A 24,988-nucleotide genomic window follows, 5' to 3' on the forward strand; every position below is an offset into this window, starting at 1 on the left:
TGGGTTATTTCTGCCTTCTGAATCCAATGCTCCCTGTGCAATAAGAGAACTGTTCGGTTCTGCACACATATATTGTATCTAGGATATACTGCGACATATTTAACATATATAGGACTGCTTGCCATCTGAGGGAGGGGGTGAAGGGAGGGAGGGGAAAAATTGGAACAGAAGCGAGTGCAAGGAATAATGTTGTAAAAAAAATTACCCTGGCATGGATTCTGACAATATAACGTTATTATAAAATAAAATAAAATATTTTTTAAAAATGGAAAAAAAAATTACCTCTTATTCCTGGGAAAGATTGAGTTCATTGAGAAATCCTTCTTTCAATCTCAAATTGTCATTAAAGTATATATTTCATCTTTCTCCTCATTTACCCTTAAGGCACTTGAGCTCTACCCTGCCACTTTTATGAATTCTTATACTTGTTTTGGAACAACTGTTTTCCAAAGTGTCTTCACTCTATCTTCCTGTTTACAGCATAAGCCTTGACTTTCTGATCAGTTTTTCTTATGAGTGAGGCAGAGATGAAAGAATCTTTTCTGTACCATAGATAATAACATCAGCTCTGGAATCCCTTTGCTATCTTAGGTTTCAATGCAATATTTGGATAATCATAATTATGCAAATATGACATAAACCCTATTTTAATGAATACCCTGTTAAAAACCTGGCAGCAACTACAAACCAAATAGTCAAAATATTTCAATTAGGCAGAATAGCAAAATTAATAAGGGAACAATAAAGCAGAAGAATAATTTCCAGCCATCCATATACAAATATGTACATTATCTCTGGGAAAGTGCATAGGATGAAGAAAACTTAATATCAGTAATTATCACCTTTTGGTGTCACTGCTGAAACCTCTTGGATACAGTGATTAACCACCAGGATTCTTCTAGGTTTAACAATGCCATTCCATGTACAACCACAAGTCATTTTCCTTATCTCTCCTCTGATCTCCTCCTTGTCTGTACTTCTACTAACCTTGTATTCTTTTTTTAAAAAATGTACTGCTTCTCAGAAGACTCCCCACCAATAGTAACACTTTTCACTCTGTACCAAGTCTCCATGCCTCTTGGAAAAAGGAATTCTAGGAGACTTTGTCCATGAACAATGCTCTGTCTCTAACAGCTTCTACATGATTAAAAAAATAAAAACAAAAACCATTTGTAGTTCCTACAGCTCACATTGGATGAACAGGTACATCTGTAGAAATATAAGACGCTATTAGTTCTCATATAGTATTATTTTACTCAATAATTCTATACACATGCAGATCAAAGTATGTATATAATATTCTAAATAGATGGGAAAACATGTAGTGTATGGCATAGCAAAGTTGCATTCAGTAGACCAGATTCATTTGTTGTTTAGTTGTGTCCAGCTTTTTATGATTCTATAGCGTAATAATGCTGACCATGAGGTTTCTTGGCAAAGACAGTGGAGTGGTTTGCCATTTCCTTCTCAGTGGCTAAGGCAAAGAGAGGTTAAATGATTTGCCCAAAGTCACCCAGCTAGAAAGTGTCTGATGCCAGATTTGACCCCAGAACGAGTACTCTATCCACTAAATCATCTGCCTAGATCAGATACAAAGGCCACTTCGATTGCTAAATTCTTCCCTGGACCTTTCATTTGAGGAAGTATCCAGGGTAGTTATGCTTACCTCAAACCTAGCACACCCATAACTCCTCAGACTTAACCTCAGACTTAGTCTTCTCTGCCTCTGCCTCTGGCGCAGTGACCTCATGCTGGCAAGACCTCCATCCCTATAATCTCCTGCAACTTCCCAGAACCTCCATTTGAGGAAGTACTCATGCCAGCTGTGTTTACTTCAAACTGGGCCCTGCCCATGATTCTAGGCACTACTTCTCTTGACTGGCCTGCTGATGGTCACTGAGTCCAACCCATTCCCCAAGAGTAACAAATGTTTGTGATGCATCATCTTTGTAGAGATCCTGGCATGAAAGATAGACATAAATATTTCTTCCATAATCCCTTGGCTATTCCAGACACAGGATTCTTTGATAGATAACCAGGTACCCATCCTACAGATCAAGGAATGTATACTGTCACCATTAGGATGATTAATGACTAAAGATTATCCTATTCCATTCCAGAAATAAAGCCTATGTACACAAGCTTTAAAATGCTAATGCTTTGCTGTCACAGAAAATGCCATTAACACTTTCCTTGGCTTAAGTCTTATGGTTTTTGCATATTTGCTGTCGTTTGGGACCAATAGAATCTCTTCTGTTTCAGCTCCAGAATTTTAGCTACACCCAAGAGTCTATCTCACTGAGTGGCTTCATGCCTGTATATCCGTAGGTTAAGAATTACCTTGTTATAAAGATTTTTTTTTTACTGGACCTATGATTTCATAGATATAGGAGATGCCCCATGAGGAAATCCCTCTGTATATCAGCATCTTCTCTCCGTCTTGTAGACTTAAAGAGTTGGCTGAGGTATTGTAACATTAAGTGATTTACCTAAAGTCACAAGGTATAAGAGGCTGGGCTGGAACTCAGTTCTTCCTGGCAGCTAGTGGCTCCGTATATATAGAGCTCTGGAGCCAGGAAGGGTTGAGTTCAAATCTGGTCTTAAACTCTTATTAGCTGTGTTACCCTGGGCAAATCATTTAATTTCTGTCTGCCTCAGTTCCCTCAAATGTAGAACTAGGACAATAATAGAACCTCACTTGGTTGTCGTGAGGATCAAATAAGTAAACATATGTACAGCATACTTAGTGCATTGCCTGAAACATAATAGACATATATTAAATGTTTGTTTCTTTCCTTTCTAACTCTTGAGACAAGTAGAGCATTCCATGCAACATTATGCTAATTGAGTATATGCCCTGGAATAGTGAGTGTGAGATGAGAGATTTGAATCTATTTGTAAGTTCCCTGCCCTTTTATTACCCATGACACACGTTACCCATGGTCACCAGACTCTGCCCCTTTCTGCGTAGGGAGAGAGGGAAGTATATAGTGGAGAAGGGAAGAGGCATCAAGGAAAGGAAAGGCAGCACCTTGTTTAGCCAAGGTTCATTGCCAATCCCCTTCATTCCCACTTCAATTAACCCAGACTTTAAAGCTATTTCTTATTTCAAAATTATGGATGAGTTATATACTACATTTTATGGGCAATTCAAAAATTGCAAGAGAAACAGTAATTTTAACTATATGCTATTTTTATTTTATGGCCTGATTTGAGAACCTAATCCTTGGGTAAGAAACAATTCCACTATACCTTATGTTTGATCACTTATGATCTGGTACAGTGTATATTCCACTACATATAATTTTTGTCATACTCTCAATAGCAACATATCTTCTAAGGGACTAAGCTTAATCCCCAAAGATCATATTTCTTTTTCTTAATCTTTATCAGTTTTCTTAGTCATCTGAATTGTAGATATATTTGCCACCAATCATGCAAGGGTATTGAAGGCAAAGGAGACTGCTTAATTATATTCTTACTCCCCTAATAGCACCTTCATCTGGGGAAATCCTAGAATCACAGCTTTGTTTTCTTATGTTATTGACCTGGCTGTCTTTATCATAGATTATCTTCACCTCTTCCATAGCAATCAGTGAGATTTCTAATATATCAGGGCAATGAGATAGGACATATACTTCCATATTAGTCTTCTCTAACCAGTAATGCACATCAAACTTATAGTTGGTCTGTACTGTTTATCTGTTGTGGCACTCATCAGAATATAAATCAATGGATTGTTTTTTGTATAGTCTTGGAATTGGATTACCTGTACATATTCTTAGAATTTATCAGTGACAGTTCACTTCAAAGCCAAGAATTAAAATTGACAGATTGGATATCAAAATCTTTTTTTTTAATAACTTTTTATTGACAGAACCCATGCCAGGGTAATTTTTTACAACATTATCCCTTGCACTCACTTCTGTTCCGATTTTTTCCCTTCCCTCCCTCCACCCCCTCCCCCAGATGGCAAGCAGTCCTTTACATGTTGAATAGGTTAAAGTATATCCTGGATACAATATATGTGTGCAGAACCAAACAGTTCTCTTGTTGCACAGGGAGAATTGGATTCAGAAGGTATAAATAACCCGGGAAGAAAAACAAAAATGCAAGCAGTTTATATTCATTTCCCAGTGTTCTTTCTTTGGGTGTAGCTGCTTCTGTCCATCCTTGATCAATTGAAACTGAATTAGTTCTCTTTATCGAAGAGATCCACTTCCATCAGAATACATCCTTAAACAGTATCGTCGTTGAGGTGATATCAAAATCTTATGAGGAGTGCTCTACTTGCAAATGTAATTGACTTCTGGAAGTCATCATTCTTGTTATAAAACTTCTTCCAAAGCTCTCTGGGTTGGCTTCATCTATAATATATAAAGGGCTTGGATCTATAAAAAACAAACAAAACAAACATGTATAACCTTGGGTAAGGCAGTTAGTTAATCAAGTTCTTTAAGACCTGCTCACCTTTTCTATAATAAAGATCTCTCCCTGTTTCCAGAGGGCTCAGGTCAGTTTGTTAGTTTTTACCTTTTTGGTTTTGATTCTGCTTAGTCATATACTTATGAGTGAGGTCATTGTGAAACTTTTCAGTGATGGCATAGCTCTTCACAAATTTCTGAGAGGAATAGTATAATCCCAGAAAATTTGTCAGTTCTTCATAATTTTTTAAATGTGGGTTGTTGATGACTCCTCCTTAGATCTTCCTAAGATCTACCCATGTACTTGACAGAGGTTCTATCCAATGGGTACTTCTTAATTAATAATTTTAGACTAGAATCCCTTGCCAATCTAATACCTTTAATAGTCATTTTTAATGCTTTTACATTGTCTTCCCAAATATGATATAGTCATACAGACACATCAACCTCCAAGTAATTTACGTCACTAATGATTTTTCCATGAATAACTAAAAAATGGCAGGACTCCCAGAAATCCCTTGGGGTATGTACTCATTACTACAATTTCACTGGACAGATAAAAGCCATCTTTTCCTTATCTTCTTCAGCCATAGGGATCTGACAGGGATCTGCATAAGTTCAAATTTAACAAATAAAAGATTTCTACCAGACGGTCTTTGGCATCTAGGATTGGCATGTGTTCAATTCAATAACCATTAAGTGCCAACTGGAGATACAAATATAAAGAATTCTACCATACCTCAAGGAATTTAAATTCTACTCTAGATACAACATAAACATAGATAGGTCATTAAAAAAAAAGTTAACAAAACAAGCATTTCTTAAGCACTTACTTTGCTAAACACCATAGGTATAAAGGAAAAAACAAAAAGAATGCCTATCTTCAAAGAACTTATATTATCATGGGAAAACAATATATATAAACCAGAATGTTCAAGATAAATAGGGAATAAATAGAAAAAAGGGAAGGTTACCTTAAAAGAGAATGGCACCAGTATCTGGGAGGACCAGGAAAGATCCCCTAAAGGAAGTGGCACTTGATTTGCATCTTAAAGCAAATCAGAGATTTTAAAAAGTTGGAGATTGAGGAGAACATTCCAGGCGTGGGGAACAGCTAGAGCAAAAGCATAGCAATGGGAAATGGAGGGTAATGTCTAAGAAATCAAAAGTAGGCTAGTATATCTGTATGGTGGTATATATGCAGGGAAACAATATAGGAAGCTTGGAAAGTTACCAAAAGGTGACATTATGAAAATACCGGCCACTTTATGGGCAAACACCATAAAAGATCTGTGTAAGAAGCAGTAACTAATGTGATTTGAAAGAAGTTAGGGATTCTGAAAGGCAGTAATGATGAGAGAATACATTCCAGTCATAGGGTACCACCCTTGCAAAAGCAGAGAAAAAGGGGACAGTATGTCATAGAATAGCTAATATAAGAATTTGACTAGATTGTAGAATGTTGTTTTGACCCAGACTTATAATTTCAATTGTTTAAAAAACTTCCTATACTAAAACACATCCACATCTGCTCTGACATTTACAAGCATAGAAAGTTGCTTGGGGAGTATTGAAAGGTTGTAATTTGCCCAGGGCCATAATGTCAATATATGTCAGAAGTGAAACTTGACCTTAGATCTTCTTAACTGAAGTTGGCTTTCTATCATTATGCTGTGGATACCTTACAATTATATGAAGTATTCTTATATCAAAAGTGCTTCTTACTAATATGAAATAAGACTGGAAAGATGAATGGGAGCTGGATTAAAGAGAGCTTTAAATGCTAGGTTGCAGATTTAACCAACAGGCTACAAGAAGCCACAGATATTTTTGAGTAGAAGAGTGACCATGGTTAAATCTTAGTTTTTTATTCAAAGTCTGATAATCCACACATTCAAATCTTTGCAATCTTCTTCCATATTATATTGTGGGTAAGGTATAAGAACTATGAGATGTGATAATGATGCATTTAATTAGCAGTTTCTTCAGGTTTCTGAAATATTCCATTTATAAGGTACTCCAAAATTGCTCTCAAAATGGGCAGGAATTGTTGAACTGACATGTGAGCACCTCCATTCATGCAATAAGAACACTCTGACTTTCTCTATGAGAAATGATCCTCCTATTCCTCAGGTCCTGGAATCACCAAACTCAAATTTTTCTGTATTGACTTCTTAGTTGGAAAATTTAGTATCTCTTTTATGTGCCAGTCATTTTCTTTTTCTCTGTAAGTTTATGCAGAAGAGAAAGGAATTATTAGGTGTTTAGGTCCCAAGTCTCTATTTAATGCCAGCTGTGCACTGCCAGTATTTCAGATAGACCAAGGATTATTTCAATGGATGATGACATTTCAGAGACTTTTGTTAGATTTTGACATAGTTGAGTCACAATGTACATTTACTTCACACCCACAACTTCCTTAAGATTCCTATACCCACTATAACATAACTAAAATGTAAGCAATCATTTTCAACTAGTACCCAGAGAATTTGCCCCTAATAGATTGTAGAGATCTACAAGTTGACTGTAGAAGTATCTTTGATGTAAATATAATTGTCACTTGGGATCCACTGTCCAGTACAATAAGCCAATACATCTTTAGTCCTCAGTATGAGGCTTGCACAAGGTCCTATGAATCCATGTGTAAAGAAGCTAAAACAAAGTTGAAGAGGTAGGGATCTTTCCAGGGTCTGAATTCCAGTGTCAGTTTGATTGAAATTCAGATTTTGGCAAGCTAATGAGAAATTCCCTTTCTCAAATATGTTCAGCTTATCTCTACCATCTAGTCCATATTTTTAGCAATGTACTATTCTCAAATTGGGTCATCCTAATCTCTGGTCCTGTTTTTTGGTCAGGAAGAATGAGTGCCTGTCTGCATTCTAGTCTTCTAGCAGGGATAATCTGACTTTCAGTGAGGTCTGATTGATTTGAGCTAGTCTCACTTTTGGTCTTTTAATCAAAAGTGAGGCATCTCAAAGAAAATACAGGCTCAGTTTTTGTCCTTTCTCCTTACTCTTGGTTCTTCGTTATTATCTCAAGTTCTTTAACTAACTGTGGGATAGGAGACAGATAATGGAGTTGTGATATCAGTGGTATAGGAAACTTCCAGTCTCCAATCTACCAGTGTCGATCAGCATTTTCTCTGTGGCTTTTAGTCTTAGTAGCCAAGAACACTGAGAGGACAGTGACTTACCCAGGCTTACACACCTGAAACAACAGGTGTGTGCCACAGGCAAATCATGAACCAGCTGTAATAACTGTGGACGGTATTGGCGTTTGCACATCATTAGTTGTACCCACAGTGTCATACCATCTACTCAGGGCTCTTCTCACTTGTTCTCTCTGAACTAGACCCACTAGCCTCAAAATGAGAGGCCTTTTTGGAGGCCATCAAGAAGCTTTATATAGGTCTTTTGTAAGTTCTCAGTGCCACCATATTCTTTGTTTATATAGCCTCTGCAAATATTCAAGTACCATGACATTGGTATTTGGCATTTTCCATATACCCAATATCACAAATTTTCTTTTTGAGAATATCCCATAGTCCAAGATTAGACAACTAAGTGATATATGAATAGAGTGCAGAATCAGGAAAACCTAAATCCAAATCCTCCCTACAGTACTAGCTGTATGGCCCAGGGCAAGATGTGTAACCTCTATGCCTCAAGTTTCCTCATCTGTAAAATGGGGATAATAAAAGCTTCTATCTCACTGGTTGTTACAACATCAAATAGGTTAAAATATGTAAAGTGTTTTACAAACCTTAAAATGTAAAAATGTAAACACACTCTATCATTATTATTATTATACAATTCATATAGCATAATGACTGCCTCTTTCCCATATGCTTTTCTTAGTCCTTTCTATACTCCCAAAGGATCTATGGCATAATATAAAATCCCTGTTATATTTATCACATTCAGTGAGTAGCCACCAAATCTTTAATCCCTAATGAGGATCTTATTGCACAGTGGAACGTGGTTTCTCCAATAACAGAGTAGCTATATTAATTTTTATAAGCACATAAGTGTGTGGAATACAATAACCATATAACAATATCATTTTACAAATTATGTAGCTTTCTCAATATGTCACATTAATACAATTATAATTCACTCCCAATATTCTGTAGAGTAAACTTGAATATACTTGCCTGATGGGTAATAAAATTTGGGGAAAGAAAAATACTGCCACTTCAGAAACTATCCCTTAAGTCAGGGACAGGGAACATCCAGCCTGTAGGTCCTTTGTTAAGGCAATCACAAGCTAGACACAACAACCTCCCACTGCTTGAGTTCTGTAACTTGATAATTTAGTAAGGCCCAGAAATGATGTTATAAATATCCAAATGGGCATTGGCAGAAAAAAAAGTTCCCCATCCCTACCTTAAGAGAAATAAACAAAATCTAATCCTTGATGTGCCCTTATAATATAAGGGTTCTTAATCTGGAGTTCATGAACTTGGTTTTGTTTTGTTTTTAGTTTGGTAATATATTTCAACATAATTGACTCTTTGTAATATATTTAGTAAGATTCTGATAAAATTAAGAAAGATTCTGAAAAGGATTTATAGGCTTCACCAGGCTACCATAGGGATCCAGGACACACAAAAAGGTTAAAAATCTTTATTGTCATACTAATGTAGACAAATTCAGGTTAACTCATCAGCATCCATAAATGTTTTTGATAATATCATTTTGATAATTTTTAAGCTATAGGAGTTGATCTTATATACCTAAAAAGAAAAGCAAACTTTATATAATAGAGAACTGCAGTTTTATGTACATTGCTCTTTTTCTATTCTATTATACATATACTAATACCCATTCTTTTTGATATTTTAAGTTTATAATAAAAAATGAATACTTTTTAAAATATCCTGCCTGGGACCCCCCCACTATTTCCTCTTTAACTCTGCAATCTCCTTGCTCTCCCTACTTTTTGGAAAAAAGAGTCATGGAAGTTTCTCCTAACAATCATTGTCAGTGGTTAAATATTAAGGTTTGATCTAGCAGGAAAACTATTCCCTCTCTGATCCTCATTTATGTGTGCAGAGCTTCCCTTTCTCAAAGCCTTTAGTGACCCCATAGTCTTTACTTTCTGTCTAGTTTATACCCTTCAAAGAGTTTTTTTTTAACTGCCTGGACAGAAGAAATGGCTAGCTAAGGCACTAAAGGCCACTGCTCCTGAGGAAAGTGACTTCCAGCCTCCCATTCCTCAGTATCCCACTGTTTAGCTCATTCTTATTATCCTAGGGAATCCATAAGGTCAGAATTCAAGTTAAATTATCAATAAAATCTCTTTGGTTCACCTCGAGCCCCCAACTGGATATGTGGGTAATATGGACCTAGAAATTACTTTCTTTCTTGAGTATTCCATAGCAACCACAAGCCTCCCCATTCAAAGCTTCCTTTCTTCTCCTCAGGGATACACCCACACAAAAAAAGAGTTTAGAGAGCCTTGCTTCTTTTTGAGAACTCTTGACCAGTAAAGAAAATAGACTGGTTGAAAGGGAAAAGGAACAGAAAGTAGGCCATAAGAGGTTGGCAATCTTACTTATGGAGTTCTGTCTGTACCTTCTTTCATCATTCTCTCCTTCCAGCAAGTTCACTTTCATGTTAGCAGCCACAGTAAGAGAGGTACCCTCAACTGTCTTTTCAATTCCTCTCCCCTGCTTCCTGGGCTCAATCCCTATAAAGGAATATAAAAAAATCCCTATAAAAATCACTTTTTTCATTTCTTGTGAGATTTCAGATTCCTACCTCATCTCTCCCCAGGATGATGGCAAGGAATTCTTTTCAAGTATAGATAGAGTTTCTATGGCTTTCTATGGTTTATATAGACTTTCATAGAACTTCCCTCCTTACTTCCTTACCTCTCTCCCTTCCTCTCTCCCTCCTCTCCTTCCTCCCTTTCTCCCTTCCTTCCTTCCTTCCTTCTTCCATTCCTTCCTTTTCTCCTTACCTCCTTTCCTCCTTACCTCCCTCTTCTTTCTTTCTCTCCTTTCTTCCTTCTTCCCTTCCTTCCTCCCTCCCTCCTTCCTTGTTACCTTCCTCTATCCCTTCTTCTCTTTTTTCCTTTCCTCCTTAACTCCTTCCTCCCTTCCTTCTTTCTCTCCTCCCTCCCTTCCTTCCTTCCCCCCCCTCCTTTCCTTCTGTAATGCCAGAGAAACTGAGGTAGGAGAGAGATTAGAGAGTTTTTAATATTTTATTAATGGGAGAGTAAGATTGACTGGACAGGACTCTCATCTCGAATTATCCAGTCAGATAGAGATAAGGATATACTGGGACCAAGGAATCCATGTTGGTCCCAGGGCTGAAGGAGACTGTCATCCCAAAGAATCCAGCATCCAGCAGCCAGCCAGCCAGCCTCCAGCAATGAATGGAGGAACAACAACTTCTTAAATACCTTTTCTCTAAACAAAGGAAGGGGTAAGAAGCAAGGGAAAACCTCTATCAGGATGGGGGAGGCCACAAATTCTAAAAACCCAGAGACAGGATGTCTGAATACAAAGAAGTAAAGATATCAGTGAGGTATCTTGGAATATTTTAGAGGGATATTGTAAATTCTTGAGGACAGAAAAGAGTCAGGAGGTCTACTCTCTTGTTTATCTTGTTAATTTATAACCTTAGAGCAAATAGTCCTCAGTCTTAATGGGCCAGAAGGGGATTTACAACTAAAGAGATTTAGACAGAACAGTTAAGGAAACTGAGACAAGGGAAACTAGTGCAGGGAAACTGAGTCAGGACAGTTAAAGAGAACTGTGGCATAACACTTTCTTTTCTTCCTTCTTCCCTCCCTTCTTCCTTTCCTCCTTTTTTCCCTTCTTCCTTCCCTCCCTCCCTTCCTCCCTTCCTTCTTTCCTTTTTTCCTTCCTTTCTTCTTTTCTTCTTTCCTTCCTTCCTTCCTTCCTTCCTTCCTTCCTTCCTTCCTTCCTTCCTTCCTTCCTTCCTTCCTTCCTCCTTCCTATTTTGATTTTTTGACTAGGCAAAAAAGAGATCATTCTTGCCTCATTTCTTACGTGGCTTTAATCATTGAATAGGCTTTGTCTCAGTCAAACTAAGACCTTATAAAGACCTTAACTTAAAAAGACTCAGATCTCCCATTGCATCCTGGGTCATCTGTAGTTGTCCTGATCTATAGCTTGCTACTAGACTCTGATGGCTCTAGAGCAAGTGAAGTTGGTGGTTTTTCATAGCCCTCCCTCTAAATCCAATTTACTTGCATGTCCTGGCATCACCTTCTTGATGTCATGGTCCTCTTCCAGAACAAAGGAAAAACAACAAAATCAGACACTTAGTGAATTACTCTCTCAGTTTTTGAATCAGGAGAAATTTCTTAGAAGTAGATTCTGCATCAAGAATAATAAGATGCATTGATGGCTCTGGAGTATTATTTTAAAAGTCTCAGCATATGAGCAAAGGAAAATATGAATCTCAGATATTAATAGTAATTGTGTGTATGGATAATAACCACAACAACTAAAAACATAGCACTTACTATGTGCCGGGTATTATGCTACGAGCTTTGCAATTATTATCTGCTTTGGCCTTCCTAACAAACCATTTGCAAATGAAGAAACTGAGGCAAACAGCTTAAGTGACTTAGCCAGGGTCACACAGCTAATAAATATCTGAGACAGAATTTGAATTTGTATCTTCTTGACTCCAGGCCCTATCCATCGTGCCACAAAACTGTTTCTCATACCCATTGTGTCTTGCATTTTTGAAGGTCAGAAGGACATGAACTGACTCTGGAGAATGGAATTTCCTTATCTTCTCATTCTATCAGTCCAACATGGTTTGGATTTGGGTTCATTAGGAAATCATGCAGCATTTAGCTATTCTTGGTTCATAATAGCATGTTTAGATAAGCTATAACCTCGAGTACTGAAGGAACTGAAGAGTAATCTTTGGATCAAAGTCAATGATTTTTGAATATCTTAGAGAAGAAGAGAGATACTGGAGATTTGAAGGACAAATGTCCAAGTTTTCCAAAAAGTGAAAAGGCAGAAGTCTTCGAAGTGTGTAAACAGCAAACTTGACTTTTGTTCCTGGAAGATTCCAAAACACAATAAGAGTATGGCTCACAGTTGGAAAGGAAGATTGATCATTCAAGGACAATATAGCTTCAAGAACAGCTTATGCCAGGTTAACCTCTTTTCCTTTTTCTATCCATTATCTAGGTTGCTAGAACAAGAGAATGCTGTAGGCAGTGTATACTTAGACTTAAGTAAAGAATTTAATTAGCCAGTGTAATGAAACAAGCGTTTATTAAGTGTCTATTGTATGCAGAACATTGTGTTAGCAAGTTCAAAATGAAAACCAGACCCAGTCCACAATGGACATACACAATTTTGTATTTTATCCTAGAGACAATAGGGAGCCAATAAAATGGAATGACAAGGGCAGACTTATGCTTTAGGAAGATTATTTTGCATTTGTTTGGGGGACTGATTGCAGAAGGAAGAGACTTTATAAAAGCCAGTTTGGAGGGAAAAAGTAATAAGGGCTAATGTGGTGGCTATTTGAAAAGAACATTTTTCAATTTAATTTTTTTTTTAAAAGCAATGGAGTTAGGTGACTTGCTCAGCATTATACAGCTCAATAAGCATCAAGTAACTGAGTTTGGATTTGAATTCAGGTTGTCCTAACTCTAGAGCCAGTGCTATATCTATTCATTTTTTAAAAATTATTGTATTTATTTTGTGCCATGCACTGCACTAAGCACTTGGGATTTAAATAAGAAAGGGAAAGACTGTTTCTGCCCTCAAGAAACTTAAAATTTGATGGGGAAAAGAAGGGAAGGGGGAAGCAGAGTAATCTTTGATGTTCTATGGAATGGAAGCCAATCAGAGCTGCTGATGGACATGGAAATGCAACAGATGTTTATGGAGAATTGAAAATATTGAAAACACTTGGCAAGTAAGTGGAATTGGGGGACGAGGATATAGAAAGAGTCAAGGATAGCCCCATGACTAGAAGGATGGCAAGGAAATAACAAAGAAATTTAAGAGAAACAGAGATTCAGGGGATAAAAAAAGAAGAAGAATGGGGAGGTAGGAAGAGCTTCATTTTGGACATTTTTTTGGACATACTGAATTTGAGATGTCCATAGGCAATCTAGGTGGAGGAATCCTACAGGTAGTTGGTAATATGGTTCTAAAACTTTTTAGAAAAATTAAGGATGTGTATATATATGATTCTGGGAGTGATCTTCATAGTGAGAATAAGACTTATGGGAGGTAAGGAAATCACCAAGAGAGAGGACATAGAGAAAAAAAAGAGGGCCAGGAAGAACCTGGGATGCCCATGGTTAAGGGACAAAATATGGATAATAATACAGTGAAAACATGAGTGGGCACACTAGATTAGTTACTAATCCTGAGGAGAGTGGCTTCAGTTTAGTGAAGAGATCCAAAGCCAGAGAGGAAAGGATTGAGAAGCAAAGAGAAAGCATCTACATGTAGACAGTATTTTCTAATAGTTTGTCTTTGAAAGGGGAAGAGAATTATAATAGAACCAGCTGGGTGATACAGTGTCTGGGAGCCTAAGACTTAGTCAGAAAGGCTCCAGTTCAGATCCTAACACTTACTATCTGTGTGATCCTGAAGGCAAATAACAATCTCTGTGCTTGTTCTTTCTCTGTAAAATGGAGATAATAATATCTGTTTCCCAAGGTTATCAGAAGGATTCAACAAGTTAACATATGTAAAGCACTTTGCAAACTAAAGTGTTATCTAAATGTTAGTTTTTATTAAGATAATTAAGAAAAATTTAGTTTTAGAAGTGTCAAGATGAAAATTCTCATACTATGTTTGTTGATAAGCTGGTAGAATATGGACTATGACTGATCCAGTTAGGCGGATTTGGAACTGGATTGAATGACCAATCAGCCAATGGCAACTTGGAAGAAAGTCTCCAGTGAAGTTTCTTGAGTTTTGTCTTTGACTCAACATTTTTATCAGTGACAGGAATAGAGGCATAAATGATGTACTTACCAACTTTGCAGATAACAGAAAGCTTGGAGGGAACATAAATTTAGAGCTGGAAGATACCTTAGCAGCTATTGAGGCCAAACTTCTCATTTTATAAATGATATAACTGAGGCATGGAGAAGTTAATGATTCGTTAAGGTTCACATAGCTATTAAATGTCTGAAATAGCATTTGAACCTATGTCTTCCTGACACCAGCCCTCGGAGCCATTGTCCATAAAGATCTTAATAGTTTAGGATAATGGGATGAATCATGTGAGGAATTTAATATCAATCAATGAAAAGCTCTGTACTTGAGTTACAGAATTCAAATTCACAAATATAGGACAGAGGAGGCATGATTTAACAGTAATTCACATGAAAAAGATCTGAGTTTTAGTGGACTGCAAGCTTAATTTGAATCAATAGTGTGAAATGGTCATCCAAAAAACCTTAATGCCATCCTAGTCTGAAGACGGGCATGCTGTCCAGAAGAGAAATGATCATTCTGCCTTGCTCCATCCTGGGCATGTCACATCTCTAGTACTTGTTCTGTTTTCTGCCCATTTTAGGAAAAAAGATAAATTGCGGTATGTCCAAGGATGGTCAGAGAATGAGAGAATGCATAGTACAAGGGTTAGTTGAAAAAAAGGAGGCTGTTTAGGCTGAAGAAGAAAAATCTTAGAGGTAAAATAATAGCTGTCTTCAAGTATTTAAAGGATTGTTATGAGGGGAAGTAAAAATTGTAGCATCATCAAACTTCAGCCTGATCCAACACTGAGAGGTATCCAAGAATAGACCGTGTAGCTTGTTGTGGTGGTCGCTTCTCATTGTAGGCCTTCAAAGCAGAAGATAATACTTATTGTAGAAGTTATTAAAGGGATTCTTGGTTAGGATAACTTGGTCAGTATTCTCCTCCAGAATTTAGCTTCTGCAATTATGGGATTGAATTAAAGAACTAATCTTTACCGTTGCTTGTAGTTCTAACATTATGCTATTTAGTCATTAGTTTCCACTATACCGGATAACTGTCCTCAGCCTCTTATTGTCATTCTAGTAGTAGAATGCAATTTTAATAAGTAACCTTGTGCCAAGAACGAGGTTGGTTGGAGTGATGAGAGAGGGAATCAATTCTTTTGATGAAGTGAGGCCACACCCTGGCAAACAACCTAGTGCAGAAAGAGTCTACATATATTCTCCAGAGAACTTCCCTATGGCAAATGAAGGCCCTTAGGGTTACCCCCATTGATGAAGAGAGAAGGAAAAAAACAAGATGATACAGAATCAGGACTATTGGGACTGAAGAGGTTAAAATTTGAAACATGAAATGGTTAGGTGATTGATGGGATGCTCAGAAGTTCTCTTTTGACTTTAATATATTTCCCTTCATTTTATCCTCCAGAAAATAGTTTTCAATCTGCTGTATTTTGTTTTTTGTTTTTTGTTTTTTTTTGAAAATTTAATTTTACCCAACAGCAAGAGATACAAAGAGAAATTCCATTCAGAATAACTGTTGATACCATAAAATATTTGGGAATCTATCTACCAAAGGAAAGTCAGGAATTATATGAGCAAAATTATAAAAAAGTCTCCACACAAATAAAGTCAGACTTAAATAATTGGAAAAATATTAAGTGCTCTTGGATTGGCCGAGCGAACATAATAAAGATGACAATACTCCCTAAACTAATCTATTTATTTAGTGCTATACCAATCAGACTTCCAAGAAAATATTTTATTGATCTAGAAAAAATAACAACAAAATTCATATGGAACAATAAAAAGTCGAGAATCTCAAGGGAACTAATGAAAAAAAAATCAAATGAAGGTGGCCTAGCTGTACCTGATCTAAAATTATATTATAAAGCAGCAGTCACCAAAACCATTTGGTATTGGCTAAGAAATAGATTAGTGGATCAGTGGAAAAGGCTAGGCTCACAAGACAGAATAGTCAATTATAGCAATCTAGTGTTTGACAAACCCAAAGCCCCTAACTTCTGGGAAAAGAATTCAATATTTGATAAAAACTGCTGGGATAATTGGAAATTAGTATGGCAGAAATTAGGCATGGACCCACACTTAACACCATATACCAAGATAAGATCAAAATGGGTCTATGACCTAGGCATAAAGAACGAGACTATAAATAAATTAGAGGAACATAGAATAGTTTATCTCTCAGACTTGTGGAGGAGAAAGAAATTTGTGACCAAAGATGAACTAGAGACCATTACTGATCACAGAATAGAAAATTTCGATTACATCAAATTAAAAAGCCTTTGTACAAATAAAACTAATGCAAACAAGATTAGAAGGGAAGCAACAAACTGGGAAAACATTTTCACAGTTAAAGGTTCTGATAAAGGCCTCATTTCCAAAATATATAGAGAACTGACTCAAATTTATAAGAAATCAAGCCATTCTCCAATTGATAAATGGTCAAAGGATATGAACAGACAATTTTCAGAGGATGAGATTGAAACTATTACCACTCATATGAAAGAGTGTTCCAAATCATTATTGATCAGAGAAATGCAAATTAAGACAACTCTGAGATACCACTACACACCTGTCAGATTGGCTAAGATGACAGGAAAAAATAATGATGAATGTTGGAGGGGATGCGGGAAAACTGGGACACTAATGCATTGTTGGTGGAGTTGTGAACGAATCCAACCATTCTGGAGAGCAATCTGGAATTATGCCCAAAAAATTATCAAAATGTGCATATCCTTTGATCCAGCAGTGTTTCTATTGGGCTTATATCCCAAAGAAATACTAAAGAAGGGAAAGGGACCTGTATGTGCCAAAATGTTTGTAGCAGCCCTGTTTGTAGTGGCTAGAAACTGGAAAATGAATGGATGCCCATCAATTGGAGAATGGCTGGGTAAATTGTGGTATATGAATGTTATGGAATATTATTGTTCTGTAAGAAATGACCAGCAGGATGAATACAGAGAGGCTTGGAGAGACCTTCATGAACTGATGCTAAGTGAAATGAGCAGAACCAGGAGATCATTATACACTTCGACAACGATATTGTATGAGGACATATTTTGATGGAAGTGGATTTCTTTGACAAAGAGACCTGAGTTTTCAATTGATAAATGACGGACAAAAGCAGCTACACCCAAAGAAAGAACACTGGGAAACGAATGTGAACTATCTGCATTTTTGTTTTTCTTCCCGGATTATTTATACCTTCTGAATCCAATTCTCCCTACGCAACAAGAGAACTGTTCGGTTCTGCAAACATATATTGTATCTAGGATATACTGCAACATATCCAACATATAAAGGACTGCTTGCCATCTAGGGGAGGGGGTGGAGGGAGGGAGGGGAAAAAAATCGGAACAGAAATGAATGTCAATATAATGTAATTATTAAATAAAAAAACTTAAAAAAAAAAAAAAAAAAGATGAAAGCACATCTGAATAAAGTGCTATCAAAATTCACTTTATGGAGTAGGACCAGAAAGGTTAGATTCTGTTAATGTTTTATAATAAATGGTTCTCCTGGTGTCACTTCAAAAAAAAAAAAAAGAATCTGAAGAGCAAATCTTTTTAGTGATGTCAAGAAATAACTGTAAAACAGTTTTAAAAATATCAGATGTTCTAGCCAATTCCTATCAAAAAAAAAGAAAAAAAAAAGAAAATTTAATTTTATTTAATAATAACCCTGCACTGACAGAATCCATGCCAGGATAATTTTTACACAGCATTATCCCTTGCAATCACCTATGTTTCGTTTTTTCCCCTCCCTCCCTCCCCCCCCCAAGATGGCAAGCAGTCCTATATATGTTAAACATGTTGCAGTATATCCCAGATACAACACACATTTGCAGAACCGAACAGTTCTCCCGCTGCACAGGGAGAATTGGATTCAGAAGGTAAAAATAACTCAGGAAGAAAATCAAAAATCAAATAGTTCACATTCATTTCCCAGTGTTCCTTCTTTGGGTGTAGCTGTTTCTGTCCATCATTTATCCAATGAAACTCAGTTAAGTCTCTTTGTCAGAGAAATCCACTTCCATCAGAATACATCCTCATACAATATCGTTGTCGAAGTGTATAATGATCTCCTGGTTCTGCTCATCTCACTTAGCATCAGTCCGTGTAGGTCTCTCCAAGCCTCTCTGTATTCATCCTGCTGGTCATTCCTTACAGAGCAATAATATTCCATAACATTCATATACCACAATTTACCCAGCCATTCTCCAATTGATGGGCATCCATTCAATCTTCTGTATTTTGTACAATTATATGATTCATGGGCTCCCTGCCTACTGCTTTTTCATTTGTAATAGCAATAGTTACTAATGTCTAATATCTATTCCAAGCTCTTTATCTTCCCAACTCTGTGAAAGTATCCACTTATTCATTCTCCCAGTGTCCTTGAACAGGAGAGCTTTATTTCTATTAAGAATTTTGGTGACATTTTATAATGGTTCTTGATTAACTAGACTTCCCAACCCCCCAGCATGAGAGTTTGAAGCTCAGTTTTTGATGGTAGAACTGAAACACAGACACTGAATGGTATAACTGAGCCAGGATTCCATCTCCCCTCTATCTGAACACATGAAGCAAATTGGTTCAGAATATTTATAATAGACATGGCATGCATACTTGCTATAAGCCACCTTAAACATCTCTCGGCTAGAGAATCCTGGGCAAAAATGAATTTAGAACTGAAGTTCCAAAATGTCACTCCCAAGGTCACACAGCTTCTTAACCTTAACTATTTAAAATTTAAGTATCTTTCTTCAACTAAATACCAAAGTGATTTTGTAGCCTGCCGGGTCCCTTCTACTCTGCTAGAATGATTGTGTATGGAGAGATTTAAGAATTTCACTTCAAAAGAGGACTGATACTTTCCATTTTATAAGTAGTCTTGATTTTATCCTTTACTAGGTAACAAGCACATTATCATTGGAAAAATATTCTCATTCTGGACGGTACAGCTTTGAGAAATTCTAGTGACCCATTTCTTCAACACTATACTTGCTTTCTCTCCATTCCTCCTAATTGTAAGGCTGACCCTATTTCTTTCTTGCTTACTTCTCTCCTTATTCCATGATGTCTCCTATTTAAAAAGAGAAAGGATAGTGGTTATACAGGTTTATGAAACTAAAACTTTCAGGAGGCAGTAGAAATCTTTCACCCCATGAAGCTTTTGTCCTAATAGAGTTTGTACTTCCTTTTATCCCATATCTTCATCCTGTGAAGGTTTTGTAGGAATATTGTTCTTGACCCTATCATTTATAGAGCAGAAATTTATAGTAGATATTTCTTTTGATAGCTTTGTAAGAAGCGACACACTATATTTTCTTTTGAAGAAAATAAAAGCATAAGGACTGGGGATACAGACTGCTTTTGTATTGGATCAAGAGAATGGAATAATTTTTTGAAAAACATAACTAGGATTTGTCTCCCTATAACCACTAGATGGAAGTATTGTCCAAAATAATGCAGTATGTACCACAAAATAGGCAGTATTGTGGCCCCAGCTGATCTGGTAATCAAGAACCAAAAAGTAGTTAGTAATAGCCAAAGTTTTCACTACCACCAGTTTTTTGGAGCAGTATATTTAATTTGAATGCTTATTTCAATTGACCAGACAAACTTATTGTTTCCATATACTATCCAAATACTTTGTATAATATATTTATTGGAAACTCAGAGCAAATCTTAAAATCCAAATAACCTTGTAAGAAAAAGACAAATGAATTAATGCAAGGATCACCAGAGGCTTCTAGATTTAACATATTTTTGAAACTTCTGAGTGTGCAACAACAAATAATTTTTAAACATTTTATTTTTATTAAGTTACAGAAATGAAAATGATTTATTCATTTCTTTCTACTATGGTATTCTGGTATCTGTGCTAGCATATTAATATTGGCATTGTTTCATTTCACTGATTTATTTTTTGACATTCATAGCATCTATAGGGAAAGGATACAGTAGTAACATTATGAGTTTGGAAGGAGGAAGGAGAAAGAAGAAAGAACTTTGGCATCTTAATGTTTGCCAGGGCCATGCCTGTCCCTCTTGCTGTTGTGGGTTCCAGACTTGTGTCAGGCTGTGCTATGTGGAAAGAGTGTTAAGAAGTTTTCAGGAGCAGACTGAGGCTCAGTGGAGATTCAGGTCCTGAGAAATAGCAATTCCTGAATGCTTGAAGCTGACTTGCATCCTGGTGCCCTATTTGCCTATGCAGCTGCAAACAGGAGAGGGACCCTATGTTTTGATGATGCTATCTAAGCTAGCTGTGAGTTAATTGTGTATATCCAGTTTTTATTAGGATCCAGGATATTTATGAACAGATACTAATTCCTACCACACTGTGACCCAGACTTTGATAACAGTTGGAAACTGAAAGGGATGAGATGTGTTGGTATGATAATGCAATGAAAATCTCAACACTTAATGTGCTCTGCTGCTGTTCTGATAGTACCATGTCTATGTTTGTTACCATTTTGATAAAATGTTTTTACAAAATAATGACAATACTAGAGGTATTTTAAGTTGTTGTTCATCATTTGTTTTTGAAGAGTACTTCTGGTGTTGCAAAGTGATGTCTTGACTTGCATATGAATTGGATTTCAGTGAGGCAAAAAGAGGCAGAAGTAGAGTTGTCAGCCTCACTTTCTGTTCTAGAGTCATGCAAGTCCCATGGCCAATAAATAAATAAAACCAAGATGATTGCAAAGGCCCTGGGATGTGACTTTGGCGTCTTCAATTTCTGACCAAGCTCTAAGCTCTGCTTCTTATAGTGCCTGCTTCAACTGTCTTAAAATTGTTCTCATCCCCCCATTCCATTGGGGAAATGTCTTCACATTCTTGGGGTAGACATCCTCCTAACTCACTACAGTTTTGAGACCTGTTGGTTACCTTCTACTACTGAGACAGTTTTAGCAGTAAGTGACAGTATGTGACAATAGTATGCCAGAGCTTCAAGTTTCAGTCTAGTGATCCATCTAAGTAGTCTTGGATCAAGTAATACAATTACAGCAAAAGACCATATTAGTTACCATGTATGTAATTCTCACAGATGATCAATGTCTCTAGAAATTGTTTAACTTCTCTATAAGTAGCATCATAGGTGATATCTATGAAGCATTATAAGATTTGCAGAGAGCTTTACTTGTTTTAGCTCCATTAAGCCTTGTAAAAACCTCATAAGGCACTGGTATCCACATTATACAGATGAAAAAAATAGGACTCCAAGAAGCTAAGTGACTTGCTAGGAAAATGTCGAACATGGAATTCTAACCTAGGTGTTTTAGCTACTAGATTCAACAAGTTTTATTGTCCAAAAATTTATTCAAATTGATTTTAGCAGTACTTTCCTCTTCTTTAGGGTCTAACTGTGACTAATTTACTGCCTTTAGTGACTAAATAGTAAACGGCAACTAATCAGTTGACAGCAGAGCCAGGTGAAATCTTTCCATGTATCCTGTTTAGTTTCACAAAATAAGGATAGTAATAGAGGTATTTAAGTGAGTCATATTATGGAAGTGAAAGGAGGAGTTAGTAAGTGGTAGTAATTGAAGTGAGAGGTTGGATTAGAGAAGACAAAGTAAAACCTAGCATCACCCATACAGAGGCAAAGCCAAGGTGGTATTGCCACGATTAGCTGATGCCCACAGGACTTTCAGGTATTAGATGTCATTCTCTACATCTTTAAAAACCATCTCTACATTTGTATCCCTTAAGTTGTATGATTATCAAAATAGAACAGAATTCTCTCCTATTTTCCATAGTTTTTTTCTGGGTCTGTGGTTTAGAGAGGTTTTGGCTAGGATTAATAAAGTTAAAGGATGAAATCTTGGTTACATGTCATTGATACGTGAAAATATCTTCATTAACATCTTGCATGGGACTTCAGTCATATTATTGCCTTGGTGAGGATAGGAATTAGCATTTACTTTTCAGGGTGGTTTTTGAGACCAAATGATACCATTTAAGCACTTTGCTGCAACCTTAGCTCTATAAATGCTGGGTGTTATTGTATGATGAATTGAGTCTGAGCTCAGTCTGAGTCTGAACTGAGATCTAAGTAAGTATCCTTGAGTTCTGGCTGACAGAAAGAACAAGAGCAATCTGCAGGAGGACCTGATAGAGAGAGAGCTGAGCAAGCACAGGGACCAGAGAATACATCTAGGAAGGGAGAAGTTGCTGATCTGAGCAGCTCTTTCCTAAGAGTCCTTGAAGTTTCAGAAATAACACCATTGAGAAGCAACAGCAGAAGCTCTCGACAATTCCCAGATGGGGAGGCAGGTGAGTCTTTCAGGAGAGGAGGAAATCACATGGTTTAAGAGGTAAAAATAGTGATGGAGCAACACTCAACCTTGTGATGGACTGATGGAGTTCTTGGATCCAGCCTCTTCTGGAAAGAAGAGAAACAACCACAGCACAGGGATATGGATTGAGAAATGGTAAAAAAAAAAAAAAATCTACACCCAGAGAGAGGGCTATGGGAACTAAGTGTGGACCACAACATAGTATTTTCATTCTTTCTGTTATTGTTTGCTTGCATTTCCTTCTCAGGTTTTTTTTTTTTTCTTTCTAGATCTGATTTTTCTTGTGCAGTAAGATCAGTAAGATAACTGTATAAATATGTATATGTGTGTGTGTGTGTGTGTGTATATATATGTGTGTGTGTGTGTGTGTGTGTGTGTATACACATATAATTTAACATATTTAACATGTATTGGATTATCTGCCATCTAGGGGAGGAGGTGGGGGGAGGAAAGGGGAAATTTGGAACGAAAGGTTTTGCAAGGGTCAATGTTGAAAAAATTACCCATGCATATGTTTTGTAAATAAAAAGATATAATAATAAAAAAATTATGTAAGCAGAGAAAAAAAGCTGAGATTCAGAAGAATAAATCTGGACTTTGCCCTCAACTTTGTCACAGACAAAATATTTGAATGGTGCAGATCCAAAGAAAGAGGGTTGCTTCTGTATTCACCATAAATGCAGAATTTCCCTTTTAGATTTTTCAGGAAGTACTATATGTTCTTAAAACTATAGGTCTCTAGAGGAAATGGAAAGAGGGGCACTCACAAGAAAGTTAAGTATTGATCCCTTAACTCCAAATGAACATTTCTTTCTAGTTAAGTCTCAATGCTTATGGTAATGCTATGAGTCTAAAGAACTTTATAGGTCCCTAGAGGAAAAAAAAGATGTGGAGGTATCTATCAGCCAGCCTCAAGTTTATTTCCTTTCTTGAGAAATATAAGCCATAGGGTACAGCTGAGAAAACTGGTGGTGTTCCTGGGGGCAGGTAGGACTCAATGGAAAGAGAAAAAACATTGTCCTGTATAGGATGCTTTTTTTTTTTTTGTTTTGTTGTCTTCTTTCCATGGTAAAAAATAAAGTGTTTACTCATGGACCGAGAGTATGCTTTCCTACATATATAGAAACTTAGACATGATATCTATATTCTGATAATACCCAGTGAAATATTGGTGGGAGAAAAATAATTCACATTTTTATGCTACCTTGGAAAAATTTTGCATGGAGTTATAAGCCAAAGAAATGCATGTCCCCCAAGACCAAACCTGGTCTATGAAAAACTCTGGAGTTTTCTATCATAGGTTACATTGACAAATGGAGTAGCTAAGCCTGGGACACTTAACTATTCCCAATGCTTCTTCCACATTGTCCCCTACAAATCTTTTCACAGGTCACTGCTCTAAGTTGACCTCTAAGTTATCTTTGGCTAAACTTTCCATGAGAAACAGCTATTGTCACTATCAGGATAACTCAACAAGTGAAGAGTTTAGTCATAGATGCTGTTATATTTCTTTTTTTTTTTTTTTTTAAAGCAGGGTCTCAGACTTGCTTTGTCTGATAATGTGTCAACAACAATGTAATTGTTTCTTTTCACAGAAATATTTAGTAAAAGGCAAAAGATTTATATGATCTGAAGAGAAACTAAAGTATTTTTTTGCTTTCTTAACTATGCCCAGTGGACCCAGGAGGGAGATAAGAGATTCCATCCTACTGTTGATATCAGATTATTTTTTTTTTAATTTTTTTTGGTTGTTTTTGGTCTAGACCTATGATATCATTAATGAGGTAATTTTCTGGAATGAAAGTGTTATCAGAGTAGCAATTTATAATCTTGAAGAGTTGCCTGGGGCACTGGAGAAGTTAAATAAACAGCTAGTTCATGCCTGAATCAGGATTTGAAACCTTGTCTTAACTCTCAGGCTAGTCCTCTGGCCCTGTGCTATGTTTTTTAATGTTGAGATAAAAGATTTAGTAAGAAATACACATGGATTTTTTAATGTTTTATATATTTCTCAATTTTGATATTTTTTATCCATTAACAATCACAGAATTTCAGAAGGAAGGAAGTTAGGGCCATCTAGTCCTCTCCACACTGGAATAAGAATCCCTCTATCACATATCCAAGAAATGTTCCTGAAGACCAATAAGGGAGTACCCAATAACTTCTAAAAAATAGCCAATCTTAGATAAATTACTGTAATAAGTTTTGACTTACATCAAACAAATCTGTCTCTGTGATTTCAGTCATTGCTACTTTGGAGGATCAGGCAGAAAAAGTCAAGTATTTC

At 36.6% G+C, this 24,988-nt stretch overlaps 1 protein-coding gene and 1 non-coding gene across 2 annotated transcripts in view; one reads left to right on the top strand and one right to left on the bottom strand.

The window, feature by feature from the left end:
* Nucleotides 1–24,988, top strand: part of TPGS2 (tubulin polyglutamylase complex subunit 2) — a 51,154-nt gene that overhangs the window by 10,203 nt on the left and 15,963 nt on the right. The window lies entirely within an intron of this gene.
* LOC127546173 (U5 spliceosomal RNA) lies at nucleotides 24,230–24,350 on the bottom strand. Its single transcript, XR_007950007.1, has one exon. It is a non-coding gene; the product is annotated as a U5 spliceosomal RNA (small nuclear RNA).

Source organism: Antechinus flavipes, chromosome 1 (assembly GCF_016432865.1).
Source record: "Antechinus flavipes isolate AdamAnt ecotype Samford, QLD, Australia chromosome 1, AdamAnt_v2, whole genome shotgun sequence".
Classification (NCBI taxonomy): Eukaryota; Metazoa; Chordata; class Mammalia; order Dasyuromorphia; family Dasyuridae; genus Antechinus; species Antechinus flavipes.